Consider the following 16,054-nt stretch of genomic DNA (forward strand, 5'->3'; position numbering starts at 1 on the left):
GGCCCTTGCATATATTGTTATTTCTATGTGAAATTCCCCCCATCCCTCAAACTGGATAAATTATATGAATAATTTTGGTCTAGTTTAACTATTACTTCACAAAGAGACTACCAAACCCTTTATGTTACTCTATTGCAACTCACTCACAATTTATATATTGTGGGGTTTTTCTAATATTTACTGAAATTTATGAGCATATGCTCATGCTATTATTATATAGCCAAATTCAGGATATTATCTATGTTAGGGAAATTTCAGTGTATGAAAAATACCTGCTGATAGGTTTTTAATAATACAGACAATTTAATTGATCTTGTAAAATAATGCCCTATTTCTGGTACTTTAAAAAAACTATTGGATATGACTATATTGCCCAATATAGGTCCAAAAGAGAGAGTGTTAGAAACCAAGACAATTGTTCAGGTCCTTTAACTACTGCCCCTCATTTCCTTGCTAGTGTAATTTACATATGATATACCAGTACAAATATAGGATGTAGCAAGTTTAGGAACTTTGAAATTTTGTTTACATACTTTCTTACTTTTGTTTTTTGAAAAATTTCTTTCCATTTTCCACTGATCAAATGATTCATAACGTTATTCCAGAAAAAATACACTGTACTCTTGCTTCCTGATGCTTAAACTGAAAATCAGAGATAGTATTTTGGCATCTGAGTAAACATAATATAGTTATGTAAATTGATATGTCAATTTTCACACTTACTTTCCCATTTACAAATAATGACTTGCTGATGAAAGTCAATTCTTAAATATTTTGAGTTTTCTGCATATTTTAATCTCATAGGTGAGATTCAAGTGTAACAGTCCTCAGTTGGAAGTACTCAGTGGAGTGGGCACATATATGGAAGCTGATTTTATATTTAAAATACTTACTCTTAAGTAGTCCACTTTTCCCCAAGAAAATATGGTTATGAGAGTAGATCCTGATGATTCTAGAACATAGTTGAATAAATATTTGAAATAAAGCCCAAATCTGTTGTATATGTTTACTTATGAACCTGGAAGAAATACTTAAAAAGTTCTAGTCTTTCTTATCTATCTAAAAGAGATCAAGAAAGTAATTTATTTTCTTGTCTTAGTTTCTCTCCCTAAAAACTGAATCCACAAGATTGTCACTTGGTTCCATATTGTCTGTGAAAACACTGAAAGGAGAGAATCCTCCCTATTTGTGTTTATTCCTAGGCCTCTTAATTCCATGGCAGAATTTATTTACCTTCTGTATTTGCTTGTATTCCCTAAGGGAAAAAAATGTAGATTTCCAAACTTCATTGAAAATATTTTGTCTCCCTAATGTTGACTACATTTAAAAAGTATTCTTACATAATAGGCTTTTAAATATATGTAATCTTGAATCTTTAGAACAACATGCAAAGGAAGTATTTATATTCTTATTTTAATATGAAAAACTGAAGACTGGAGAGATTAAGGAATTTTTCCAAGTTTAAAGCCAATAAAAATTAAAGCAAAAGTTAAACGTAGGTTTATATTTAACCAAAGTCTTTTTTAAAAAAAGAGATTTTATTTTCTTTATTGGACTTTGTGAGTCTGAAAGGCAAAAATATGATTAGCAGGTGGTGAATTCTAAGAAGGAATCCGTTAATGTGTTTTATTTGTAGAAAGGATGGGAACTCTGTGCTTTGTTTTGTTCTCAGTGTACTTTGAGAAATTTACTTTGGTTATAAATTCACAAATAATCTGTAACTCATTTTGGTGGACTCTGAAAGCTAACCTTATGTCTTTTCTTTGGAAGATTCATTATAACCATAGATAAATTATTTCATTTACCTTTGTTTTAATTAAAAGAAAAATGATTCCAGGTCAAAAGCTACAAGAAAGCAGGTCTAGAAACAGTTTATTTTTATTTTTATTTTTTGAGATGGAGTTTCCCTGTTGCCCAGGCTGGAGTGCAGTGGCAGCACGATCTCTGCTCCCTGCAACCTTTGCTACCCAGGTTCAAGCGATTCTTGTGCCTTAGCCTCCGGAGAAGCTGGGATTAAAGGTGCACCTGCAACCATGCCCGTCTAATTTTTATATTAGTAGAGATGGGATTTCACCAGGTTGGCCAGGCTGGTCTTGAACCTCAGCCTCCCAAAGCACTGGGATTATACGCATGAACCACTGTGCCCAGCTTTAGAAACAGTTTTAAATTGCTTATGGATGCTTTTGAGTATTAATGCCAGTAAAGCAATGAGGAAGACATTTGTCATTTAGTCTACACAGCATTGGAACTATTTTCCACTTGAAAGAGGTTTCTCTTTTTGAGTGGTATAGAGACTATCTCTCTAATAAAAGCTGAGATTGCTAAATACTCACTTTCCCTTGTAGCTCTACTATCACAACGACTTGTGAAAGACTTTGAGACAAAAAGCCAAAAGAAGTAATAGTGAATTCCTTCTCATCACAGTGACAGCAGACATGGCTTGTAATGTCAAATTCACAATGCAGAATGGGCATCAAGTCTGGTGGCATTCACAGCCGCAATAAAATTGTATTCCTGGTAGAGAATTCGCTGCACTGAAGGTTGCAGTATTTAGTGTTTGGTGGTGAAGGTAAAGGTATCCTTACCAGTCCAGGCCTGGTAAGGATATCAAATTAAATAAATAATATGCTTTAGCAGGGAGAAGATTTTTACAGTACAGTTCTGACTTATGATGGTTTGACTCAAAAGTTTTCAACTTTATAATAAGTTTATCTTGACATCACCCCATTGTAACTGGAGAAACATCTGTATAAATAAAAACCAATTGCTTTCTGGACTACGTAAATAATTTCTACATATCAAGAGGAAAAAGACTAATAGTCCAACAGAAAAATGGGCAAAGAATGTATACCTGTAATTTTCAGAAGATAAAACCCAAGTAACAAATAAGCTTATTAAAATTATAACAATGAGAGTATCTTTCATATCCTTCATATTAGCGAATATTATATAGTGTCAAGTATCTCTAAATTTTGTAACATTGTAGGAAACATTACCATTAGAGCATAAATTGTCATAACACAATTGGAGAGCCATTAATGAATATCTAATAAAACTGAAGGTGGACACTTCCTACATTCATCGAGTGCATCTACCATAATTGTGTCTATCCTAGAGGGTCCTGGATATTGCAGGAGGCATGCACAAGAATGTTCATTGTAGGTACTTTTGTAATAGTAATAAATGGAAAGCATCTAACTATCCATTAGTCTATGAACTGATAAACTATGGTTCATCTTTGCGATGGAAAACTTTACATAAAATAAAACAAATTCAATCAGTCTACATGCATTCAGCATGGATAAATACCCCAAAATATTGTTCTATTTTTAAGCAACTTGCAAAAGTTTGGTACAATACATTATAAACACACACATATATATGTTATATATATTTAAAACCTTTAAAAATTTAAAAACATCCCAAACAATAGTATAAGTTGTTCATAGATACATTTATATCCAGTTAATAACACTCCAATTTCAGAATAGTGGCTAGTTTAGGGGAGGGAAAGAGGGGAATTATGGGGGAAATATGTATTTATTCTTTAAAAATAAAAGGAGAAGAAATGGAAGAAATATGAAAAATGTTCATATCTGCTTAAACTTGATTGTGTGTGCACAGATGTCTGTTACAGTACTTTTCATGTTTAAAACATTTCAAAATTGAAAATTAAGGAAAAACTGATTCAGGTACTTTAGCTAAAATGGGTCTGTGATGTTAAGCTCATTGTTAACATAACTCTAAAGGCCTTATATTACTAGACAGTTAGAAACTAATTCTGATGGTTTTATTTTTATCATTATTCTCTACTTGAAAGAGCATACTTATTAAATATATGGTGATTAAAATATATTTAAATTTATTATGTATAAAACTAAATATGTAGAGATAACATACATATGACATACACACACATATATATTTGTTGTTTCTGATGTTTGCTTGTTTTAGATAGTAGACAGAGTTGAGAATTTTTTTTAAAGAAATCTGTGTTTGGACTTTGGTAATCTCTTTGAGACTTAGCTTTACTTTATTCCTTCCCAAATTTTCTCCAACCTAATTAAGATATACTTCTTAACTCAATATGTTGCTTAAGTCACTGGAGACTCAGTGTTTTTGGATATAAAATTCGAATACTATTAATTTATTTAGATGTTGATAAGCATTAAATAATATGTATGTAAAAATTCTTTATAAACTCCAAAAAGCTATATTTAAGATAGATATTGACATTTCTTTAATTTCTGCTTTCAATGCCCCAGACTAAAAACCAAGAGATTAATACATACTTCTGTATTATTCATTGAGTGCCTAATGTACAAAGTACAAAATTCATTGCGGTCATTTTATCAAAATGAAAGAAAAGTAGACATTACTCAATATTTTTGTCTGTGGAAAGTCATGCTTGTGATCCCAAATGGGGAACTGGCTTGTGTGATTCTTTTTGTTTTTCTGCCCTCTAGAAAGAACCCACGGACTTTTTGAGAGCAAAGTCAACCTCAGATTCTGCTTTGGTAACATACATTCCAAAAATGGAGTGATTTCCTAGCAAACTCCAGGATTGAGGGAAAAAATAGTTCTTTGACATTTCTGAATCCCATAATAGTATCATAATAGTATTTCTTTTAGTGTGGGTCTTTTGGTGACAAATTCTCTTAGCTTAATTTTGCTTTCTTTTGAAGGATCATTCTGCTGAATAATAAGCTCGAGGTTAGCATGTTTTCTTTCAGCATTAATGATGCCATTTCATTATCTTCAAGATTCATTAGTGGCATTGAAACGTTAGCTGCTAGTCTTACCATTGCTCCTCTGGAGATACGGTGTCTTTTTTTTTTCTCTGATTGCTTTAAAGATGTTTATCTGTCTTAGGTTTTCAGCAATTTGGCTATCATTGGTTTGGCTTGTTTTTCTTTGTACTTATCGTGCCACAGGCTTGCTGAGCTTCTTGAATTTCTGTGTTGCTGTTATTTATTGGCTTTGGAAAAAGTCTTGGCTATTATGTCTTTAAATGTAGCTTCTGCCTCAATTTATTTCTTTCTACTCCTTCTTGATTTTAGGTTACACATATATTAGCTTTTGACCGTGTTTTACTTGTCTTATGCTCTCTCTCTCTGTTTCTCTCCCCCTGCACCCTGCCATGCTTCAGGCTGCATATTTTCTATTAACCTGTGTTTGAATGTATTAATCTTTTTTCTGTGTTTAATTTTCTGTTAAGCACTTCTGCTCAGTTCTTAATTTCAGATGATATATTTTTCAAATCCAGAAAGTCCATTTGATGATATTATTCTGCTGGAGATGGTTCTTTCTTCACTTTGTTAGGCGGATAATGGGAGGAACTGATTATCTCAATCCAATCCACTATTCATCTGGGTTGGTTTTGGGTTGCAATTTTAGGAAGACTCAGCCAACTTGTGGTTTGACTCTTCCTTGGGATGTTTCCCTCGCAGGTTTGTGATTGATAGCCTGGCAAGTCTCCATCTTTTCAGTCCTGAAAACCTGGGAGATTCAGTTCTACCTTTCAGGTTTTCTGGGTGTAATTCATTCCCAGTCACTTCAAAATCAGGCAAAGGTATTGAGGGGAAAACCAATGGAGTGTTGGAAGCAGGCTCCCTCTTTCTAGTGGACTTGTCTTCTCGGTACCATGAGACTGTGGGAAGCTTTGTTTCCAGCCTAGAACACCAGGCTCTTGTGCTACTCCAGAACTGAAAAATATCCCTTAGGGAAAAATCATACCATGAGTTTTGAGTTATTCTAGTTTCTAACACATCATTCCAGTCCACATGAACCTCAAAGGTTCCACTGATGTCCTTTTCTCAGTAGAATCCTTCTACCTAATTGAAACTGGATTCTCAGCCGCCTCTGATTTTCAGCAGACTCCTACCTGCTGCAGTGGGACCTACTGCAATGGAAGTGTTACTACCTACTCCATTCTCCTCAGAAGGGGACTTCCTATGCATAGTTTTGGATTATGTTTCTGGAAGCTTGGACTCAGGTCTGGTTCCATAGCCTTCTTGTTGTTTCTTCAAGCCACACACAAAACCTTGTTATAATTCTCAAACCCACCACCCTCACCTTATTTAGGTAGAATGAGTTTCTATTGCTTATAACAAAGAAACTTGACTATGCAGTAGAGGTTGAGGATGGGGAAAAAAACTTTTGAGAGAATCATTGGTTCATAAGAAGACTGAGGTTGGTATAAAGAAGCCACGGTGTGTAGAGGCATTTCAGGGCTAGAGGCAAAGCATATTTCCATGATGACCAGCAGCACATATGAGCCTAACTCTAAACAGACCAAGTAGAAGTCACATCTCTGTGGACACTATGTTAGGTTATGCAGTGACCAGGCAGACATATCTGCTACAGCATCAGCATCTGCAGATGCAGTGAGAAAAGAGGTCAATGCTCTAACCAAATGGGATGAGTCACCACAACCAGAGGAAATCATTAGGGCCAGGCACTTCCTGCCCTTTGCTAATTGGAAATTTAGGTTTATCTTGTACCCAGAGGCCATGTTGGGAAGAAGGAGTTGGAGAGAAAGTGAAAAATCTGGAAATGAGCAATTACTCTAAGTAGACTATTTCCAAATAAAGCCACTAGGATACATTTAGTTGGCGAACTTGAGAGCCAAGATGAGGTAAGTAATTTAAAACACAGAAAATCATATTTCTGCATGTCTGAGTATATAGACGGTAGATTTCAACCCCTTGACAATATGTGGTGAGACACAGTCCAATATTAATGTAGAAAATAATTTTTTCCTTTGGCTGTGGTAGATAAAAACTAAAAATTCAGTTCAAAGTTATAAAAAATATATGTAATCTTATTATACATAAATGTTATTAACAAATTTTTTTTTGGCCGAGTTGCATTTTCTTCTAGGTAACAGTGAAAACAAAATATTTGTTTACTGTGAATTAAAGGATCACAAAAGACATTCTAAAGCCAATAGTTTGAATACTTGCTGCTTCCTGTCATTAAAAAAATGAGCTTGGAATTTCTTTTTCTGTCCCACCTCCAAATATAGCTGATGTAGAAGGGAGCAGATAATCTCAGTGCTGTAGACTTGAATTTGTATTTAAAAACAGAGAAGACAGATAACAGAAAGCTATAACAAGCTATTACCTATTTATCTAAAAAGATACCTACATAATAGACTAAATAAAAATATCAAAGCTCTTTGATTTGAGCTCTTAAAGTTCCAGAGATGAGAGAAACTTAGTTTCCCTCAGTGAATGCAGGTTTATTCTAAATGTAATCTGTTTATTGAATGGCCTGTACCCAGTGTTGTCAGTAGGAAAGGACTACCTCACCTCCCTCACCTCCCTCACCCCCCTCACCCTCAGCTGATATCAAAAATGGTCTACCACTCTCTTTTCCCTCCTCTAGGATGGCAGCCTGGGAAGATCCCAGAACCTTTTAGTATCTTTCAGTTCTGAGAATTTTATTTTCAGGTGGTATACTGGAAGTCCAGCAGACTACATGGAGCTTTTAATGGCATACCTAATTCAAAGATGCTTCCTCTCTGGACAAGGCTCCAGCTCCCACTCTTGCCCACTCAGATCTGTGGCTCAAGAACAGGCAGTAAATGGTTTATTCCTGTGCCTCTTCTTCCTCCCACTCCCTCATCTGGTTTGTCCAGGGTGTAGGAAAAGAGAATGGAGATTAGGGGGAAAAGGCTAACACCTGTTATTTTGCTGGAGCTCTTTCTTCTTTGGTTTGCACTGGCTGATCATTAAGCCTTTCTTTGTGGTGGTGAAATGGTGTAGCTGTCTGGCATAATACCTGAGGTTCATTGCCTCATGCCAAGGAAATCAAGGACAGGGACACATGTGGAGTGAGGATAAGACCAGAGAGGTTTAGGCAGGGCAAGGTGGCTCAGGATGCCTGTAATCCCAGCTCTTTGGGAGGCTGAGGAGGATGGATCATGAGGTCAGGAAATCGAGACCATCTTGGCCAACATAGTGAAACCCTGTCTCTACTGAAATTAAAAAATAAATAAATAAAAATAAAAAAATTAGCTAGGTGTGGGGGCACCTGCCTGTAGTCCCAGCTACTCGGGAGGCTGAGACAGGGGAATCGCTTGAACCTGGGAGGCAGAGGTTGCAGTGAGCCGAGATCGCACTACTGCACTCCAGCCTGAAGACAGAGTGAGACTCCGTCTCAAACAAACAAACAAAAAAACAAACAAACAGAGCGGAGGTTTAATAGGCAAAAGAAAGAGAAAGGAGAACAGCTGTCTTTCCTGTGAGAGAGACGGGTCTCCCAGTGGGACTTCTGACTGGTGGTGGAGTGCAAAGGGTTTTACAGACAGGCTTGAGGTGGCTGTGTCTGATTTACACAGGGCCCAAAGATTGGTTGAACCAGGTGTGATGTTTACATAGTGGGTGGGGAAGCTGACCACCCCACCCTCATCTTATTATGCAAATAGAGTCTTTGCCTGGCTGGAGGGCGCGTTGTCTGCTCCCCACTGGACACGTGGTAGGCAAGAAAAAGGGAATATAAAGCTGCCATTTTGAACATGCCTAGTCCCCAAGTAGCCTCTTTTCCTCTTGTCACAGATGCTGGCATTCACCTGTGCAAGCTTCCAGCTTGCTTTTCTATGTTTGCAGCTCGATTTTGCAGGCAGTTTTTTGCTAGAAAAGAAATTATTTTGGGCTGCTTTTATTAAAAGGGAAACCTACCAAGGACTTCCTTACCCTCACTCTGCCTAAATAATTTCTTTTTAACTCCTGTATCAGCAGGAGTCCAAACACTCTCGCCTTAGTGTGATACATTAGTACGTTCTTCTTAGACACCCGTTTCCACCCTGACCTCCACACTCTACCAAGTCCCTGGCATAGACAGTGCCACTTATGACTAAAATAATGTCTTTTCAGAACCTGTCACATTTGATATTTCTTCAGTCTATTACCGTGGGATTCTGTCTTGACAGTTCACCTTTTTTCAACAAGGTCCTTCATCAAGACACTTGGGCTACCTTGGGAGGTATCCACTTGCCCTTTAGTTTTGAGGAAGAAGGAGCTATTTAGAAATCCGGGGAGGAACTTTAGCATAATAGGTTTCTTGAAGTATATTTAAATAAGAAGACATCAAGATTCCACATGAATTTTTGGGGGAGTGAGAAACAAGCCCCCTTTAGGGCTTTCCACTTACTTTTCAGTTCTAAGATGAAATGATTTCTGTCGTTCAATGCCTCTGTTTAAAAACTTACATATTCCTAAAGGGGTACAGGAGAATAACACAAAATTTCTGTAAAAACTAAAAGTATGGCAGGTAGCCTGCATTTTTTTGGAGGTGTGGAAGGAGTAAGTTTCCTCAAATGTCAACCTAAGAAGTTTTTGACATCTGTACATAAATTTAAAGTATTCCTACTTAATAGTTTTCTTTCCCCATTCACTTTTAGACCCTGAAAAATGATAAATAATAGGTAACACACGGGTTTTAAATAAAGTTAAATTTACCGGACAGAGGGTTTCACTCCAGTCACTTTTGTTTCCTTTGGAGAATGTTTTCTTTTTACCATTTTTTTCCTTCATTCCATATATTTTGCCACAAAGCACTTTTGCACATTTCTTCCCCTAGAAAATGATGATGTATAGGATAAATCTGAAAGAGTAGAGTCTATTATTCTCAGCTTTGAAAAAATTCCATGCATCAGACTTTCCTGTGGTAAAGCCAGATACAAGTACAGAGCAATTAAATGACAGAAATGAGAAACACAGAACTTGACCATGTGCCTGGTGTTTCTTCTTCTTTGTAGGAATTTATTTAAGTGGTTGATAACTGGGTTTTTGGAAAGAAAATCTTCTGCAGTATAAAATGCATTTATCATTCAGGTCTCATAGGGCATATTTACTGGAGCAAAAAAATCTTTTGAGAAATTTTGACTTTCTAGACTGAAACAATTAAAAATGAAAATAAATTCATTGAAATCTCTCTTGACTTTAAAAACCTATGCTCAGTTTTACAGGTCTTGGAAGCATGTATGTGTGTGTGTGTGTGTGTGTGTGTGTGTGTTTACAGATATATCTACATATGCACACATAAGGCATATTTTTATGTATGCTATACTTCATCATTCAGTATTTTTGCATGTGAACATTTATGTTTGTAATAAACTCAAACTAGAAGGATATTTTGGTATCTGTGAAAAGAAATAGTAATTTACAATATTTTATAGCCTTATTTTCTTGAAAGAAAATATTCTATAGCCTTATTTTCTTTAAATTAAATCTTTCTTTTTACTAAACCTAGTATCTCCCCAACTTTGAATACCTGATCCAATGCTATAATGAAAATATTAATTATAACTCAGATTATTGAATGCTTTCTATATGCTAGGAATTGTTCATAGCAATTTATGTATATATTTAGTAATTTAATCTTGACAGTAACATTATAAAATAGGTACTAGTATTATCTGCTTTCTCAGATGAGGAGAATGAGGCATAGAGAAAATTTCACAGAGTCATGGAGTTAACATGTGACTGAGCCTGGATTGGAACCAGGCCACAGGTCTCCTAAATCTATGTCCTTAACTACTACAATACACTGAAGTTGTAAAATAGGAAATGGAGAGCAAAAACATCTTGATCAATCAGAGTCAATAAAAATGGACAGAATCACAGAGGTTTTTTGTATTGATTTCTACTTATTTTATTGGAATTGCCATTTTGATTGCTTGTTATGGTGACTTTGAAAGAAGGGATGCAACATAAAATGAAAAACTGAAAGATCACTGTCTAGAGTCGGGATTGACAAAGGCTTGTTCTGGGACTGCTGGCACCTTAGCATCACTTATTAAAAACATCTTTTTTTTTTTTTTTTTTTTTTTTTTTTGAGATGGAGTCTCACTCTGGGTTGCCCAGGCTGGAGTGCAGTGGCACGATCTCAGCTCACTGCAACCTCCGCCTGCCGGACTCAAGTGATTCTTCTGTCTCACCCTCCCTAGCACCTGGGATGACAGGCGTGTGGCACCATGCCCAGCTAATTTTTGTACTTTTAGTAGAGATGGTGTTTCACTATATTGGTCAGACTGGTCTCAAACTCCTACCTCAAATGATCCTCCCGCCTTGGCCTTCCAAAGTGCTGGGATTACAGGTGTGAGCCACCACGCCCGGCCTAAAACTTACACTTCTTATCTGTACCCATAAAGGCTCTGTTTCAGTGGGTTTGGGATGGGATTTAGGAATCTATGTTTAAAATCTCCCTTGGAGGCCTGGGTGTGATTTAGATAAGAGGTTTCCAATCCAATTCTTTTTAGAGCTGTTACATTGTTATTGTTTTAGTTTACTGTACTCTATGTTATTACTTAAATTGTAATCTAAAATCTTTAGTTTTAACTCATCTCTTTACATGGATTTTAAAAGTTTTATTAAAGAGATTAATGCTTGAATATTTTCTATGAAGGGACCAATGTGGGGTTACCCTGGCCAAATCGATAGTTTAATGAGTGTACTACTGTATTTGAGTTTAATGAGTGTACTACTGTATTTCCTTCATTCAATGCTGCCTTTGTTCTCTTTGCATTCTTACGTTTCTAAAAGTACATAGTTGAGGGAGTTGAAGGTTATACATAAATCTCCCTCCGTTTTCATTATTATTAGATTGATGGTGCTTTTGACCTGAGGAAAGGGAATGCTTCTACTTCCTTGAACCCTGCGCTTTCTCCAGTGAAATACAGAAACTCTGCATGAGACTTGGGTTGTGGGGCAGAGTCACAAGAACTGGGGCTGATGTGGTTACAGGGATTACAGGGACTCTTGAAGTCAAGAACTCATGATCTAAGAGGCTGAATCTGCCAGGCATGGTGGCTCACACCTGTAATCCTAGCACTTTGGGAGACTGAGGCGGGTGAATCACCTGAGGTCAGGAGTTTGAGACCAGCCTGACCAGTATGGTGAAACCCAGTCTCTACTAAAAATACAGAAATTAGGCTGGGTGTGGTGGCTCATGCCTGTAATCCCAGCACTTTGGGAGGCCGAGGTGGGCGGATCACTTGAGGTCAGGAGTTTGAGCCCAGTCGGCCAAGATGGCGAAACCCTGTCTCCAATAAAAGCACGAAAATTAGCTGGGTGTGGTGGTGGGTGCCTCTAATCCCAGCTACTCAGGAGTCTGAGGCAGGAAAATGAACTCGGGAGGTGGAGGTTGCAGTGAGCTGAGATGGCAGCATTGCACTCCAGCCCGGCCCACAGAGCGAGACTCTGTCTCAAAAAAAAAAAAAAAAAAAATTAGTCTGGCTTGGTGGCGTGGCCTGTAGTCCCAGCTACTGTGGAGGCTGAGACAGGAGAATCGCTTGAACTTGGGAGGCGGAGGTTACAGTGTGCCGAGATTGCGCCACTGCACTCCAGCGTGGGTGACAGAGCCAGACTCTGTCTCAAAAAAAAAAAAAAAAAAAAAAAGAAGCTGAATCTAGGGGGCAGGAGTGAATCCCAAGCCAGGTAGACAACCAACTAAGTCATCACTCCAAATGGAAAACCCAGGTAAGAGGGAATAGGAAGGAAACAGGGGCAGAGAGTACCAAGTGCAGAGAAGGGGCTGAGATTACAATAATTTAATAATTTGCTGGGTAGATTACACTTGTTGAAGGTGTATTTTATCTGGTACCCACAACCATAGCTCTGGATGAAAAGAGGGTCCTGATGTGCTTCAGACCTCCATCTAGAAGGATGTATTTACACAGATGGAAGATATGAATTGAGATGAACTGTACTGATAAGAATTACTCACCTCCTCTTTATTTGCTGTATATAGAAATCACTTACTGTTAAAAGTGTAATTGAACATGATAGTGCTCAGTTTCACGTATGCATACATATTTATACATTGCTCCCGCCTCTCAACAATAGAGGAGTCAAAAGGTAGATGATAAGTGAATTCTGAGCCACAGAAATGTATTTTCTCTGTCTACTATTATTTTATTGTTGCAAGTTATTTTCAAATTGCAAGTTGCTGGGCGTGTCCCCTAGCATCCATAATATCTAGTGTTTCCAAGTTGAGAGAGGGGACAAATTCTCTCTCCATCATCTCATTTTCTATCTTTTTTTTTTTTTTTGGTAGAACTTGGCTACCAACGTCAGTGTTGCGTGACCTTTTATAGAATATTTAGTAGATTACATAACGTTTGAGAATTGTGCTTACTCTGAGAGAATAAAAGTGTTCTGGAACTAAATCATTGATCTAAAATGAACACACATGGAGGAACACCCAGCTGACATTTATGCCTGCAGTGGGGGAAACACATAATTCTTTAAAGCCTGGATAAAAAAATTGTAGCAAGATTTTGACTTTTACCACAGGAGACTTAAGAAATAGGACAGGCCTATTCTATTGAATCCTATATCAGGTTTGATTTTTAGTGGTCATTGACTGTAATTGGCTAGTATTTTAGGGAAAAATAGGAGAATGAAAAAAGGTGATTAAAAGTCTTGAATTTCCTTAAGACTCTGATAAAGAAAAATTAGTATTTTTTGTCCAGGTTTTGTATTTTGTGTGTATGTGTGCTGATTCCTTATTCAGTACAGAAGGAAACAACATATTTTTGATCAGTTATGGTTCCTGAAAGACCTGACATTTCTATGTACCATTTCAGTTATAATAATTGTCAGTTGATGTGACTAATGAACTTTTTAAAACAACTACTTAAACCGTATATATGTTTAGAAGTTTCCCAGACATATAAAACACATAGGAATGCATTGCATTTTTTAATCAACTTTTCTTAAATTTTGTTAACTCTATCTCTTTAGAATCTAAAGTGGCTCACTAAATACATTTGAAATCAAATTTGTCATCACCTGGTATGAACAGAGTAGACAAAGAGAGTCGCCAAATTTATTGACTATGTTAATCAATAAGACATTTGACTTTAACATACGTGGGAATACAGAATACATTCTTGTTTTTGTTTTTGTTTTTTCAATTTCTCTTTGCTCTTTTTTTTTATTATTATACTTTAAGTTCTAGGGTACATGTGCACAACGTGCAGGTTTGTTACATATGTAAACTTGTGCCATGTTGGTATGCTGTACCCATCAACTCGTCAGCACCCCCATAAACTCATCATTTACATCAAGTATAACTCCCAGTGCCATCCCTCCCCCCTCCCCCCTTCCCATAATAGGCTCCAGTGTGTGATGTTCCCCTTCCAGAGTCTAAGTGATCTCATTGTTCAATTCCCACCTATGAGTGAGAACATGCGGTGTTTGTTTTTCTGTTCTTGCGATAGTTTGCTGAGAATGATGGTTTCCAGCTGCATCCATGTCCCTACAAAGGACAGGAACTCATCCGTTTTTATGGCTGCATAGTATTCCATGGTATATTCTTAATCCAGTCTGTCACTGGTGGACATTTGGGCAGAATACATTCTTTAGTGAAGTTATTCACATTCCAATAACTTACTTACCTGTTTTCTATGAAGAATATTTGAATACTGAGTAAGGGCTGTAACTGGTAGTTATAGCTCCTTAAAAACTAGATATACTTACTTCTCTTTATTAGATTTATGGATTTTATTTTTAATATACTTTTTAAAATGACTGTTTTTTAAAGAGCGGTTTTAGGTTCACAGCAAAACTGAGAGGAAGGTGCAAAGATTTTCCATGTACTCCCTTCGCCCACACATGCAAAGCCTTCCCCATCATTATCCCCCACCAGACTGGTACTTTTTTTACAACTAATGAACTTATATTGACGCATCATCACCCACCATGCATAGCTTACATTAGGGTTCATTCTTAGTGTTGTACTTTCTATGGATTTGGATAAATGTATAATGACATGTATCTACCAACACAGTATCACATAGAGTAGTTTCCTTGCCCTAAAACTCCTCCGTGCTCTGCCTATTCATCTCTCTCTCTCTCAATCACTGGCTACCACTAATTTTTCACTGTTTTCATAGTTTTGCCTTTTCCATAATGTTATATATTTGGAATCCCACAGTATATAGCCTTTTCAGATTAGCTTCTTTCACTTAGTAATATGCATTTAAGATTCCTCCATGTTTGTTCATGGCTTGATAGCTCATTTCTTTTTAGTGCTCAGTACTATTCCATTGTCTAGATGTACCACAGTTTATCCACCTACTGAAAAATATCTTGGTTGCTTATAAGTTTTGGCAGTTATGAATAATGTTACTGTAAACATCCATGTTCTGGTTTTTGTGTGGGCAAAAGTGTTTAACTTTTTTGGATAAACACCAAAGAGTTCAATCTCTGTTTTGTATAATTAAGAGTATGTTTAGTTTTATAAGAAAACACTGGCTGGGCACAGCAGCTCACACCTGTAATCCCAGCACTTGGAGAGGCTGAGGCAGGCAGATTGCCTGAGCTCAGGAGTTCGAGACCAGCCTGGACAACATGGTGAAACCCAGTCTCTACTAAAATACAAAAAAAATAGATATGCGTGGCAGCGTGCACCTGTAGTCCCAGCTACTCGGGAGGCTGAGGCAGGAGAATTGCTTGAACCCGGGAGGCAGAGATTGCAGTGAGCCGAGATTGCGCTGCACTCTAGCCTGGGTGACAGAGCGAGACTCCATCTCCAAAAAATTTTAAAAAATAATGAAAGAAAGAAAACACCAAACTATCTTTCAAAGTGGCTGTATCATTTTGCATTCCCACCAGCAGTGGATGAGATTTCCTGCTGATCCACATCCTCATCAGCATTTGATGATGTTAGTGTTGATTTTGGTTATTCTAATAGGTGTGTATTGATATCCCATAGTTGTTTCAATATGCATTTCCCTGATACTATGGAGCATCTATTTTATATGCTGATTTGCCATCTGTATATCTTTTTTTTGGTGAGGTGTCAAAATCTTTGGCCAATTTTTAAATCAGGTTTGTTTTCGAATTTTTAAGCCTTAAGAGTTATTTGCATATTTTGGATAACAGTCCTTTATCAGATGCATCTTTTGCAAATATTTTCTTCCAATCAGTGGCTTGTTTTCTCATTCCGTTGACGTTATCTTTTACAAAGTAGAAAAATTTAATTGTAATGAAGTCCAGTTTATCAATTCTTTCTTTCATGAACCATGCCTTTGGTGTTGTAT

At 37.0% G+C, this 16,054-nt stretch overlaps 1 long non-coding RNA gene across 2 annotated transcripts in view; it reads right to left on the minus strand.

The window, feature by feature from the left end:
- Nucleotides 1-9,045: 9,045 nt before the first annotated feature.
- The window catches only part of LOC103879176, a 31,603-nt gene continuing 24,594 nt past the window's right edge, over nucleotides 9,046-16,054 (minus strand). For both annotated transcript variants that reach the window (XR_002518302.2, XR_002518303.2), the window contains exon 3: nucleotides 9,046-9,581. This is a non-coding gene — a long non-coding RNA (uncharacterized LOC103879176). The remainder of the gene's footprint in view (nucleotides 9,582-16,054) is intronic.

The sequence above is a fragment of the Papio anubis genome, chromosome 15 (assembly GCF_008728515.1).
Source record: "Papio anubis isolate 15944 chromosome 15, Panubis1.0, whole genome shotgun sequence".
Taxonomy (NCBI): Eukaryota; Metazoa; Chordata; class Mammalia; order Primates; family Cercopithecidae; genus Papio; species Papio anubis.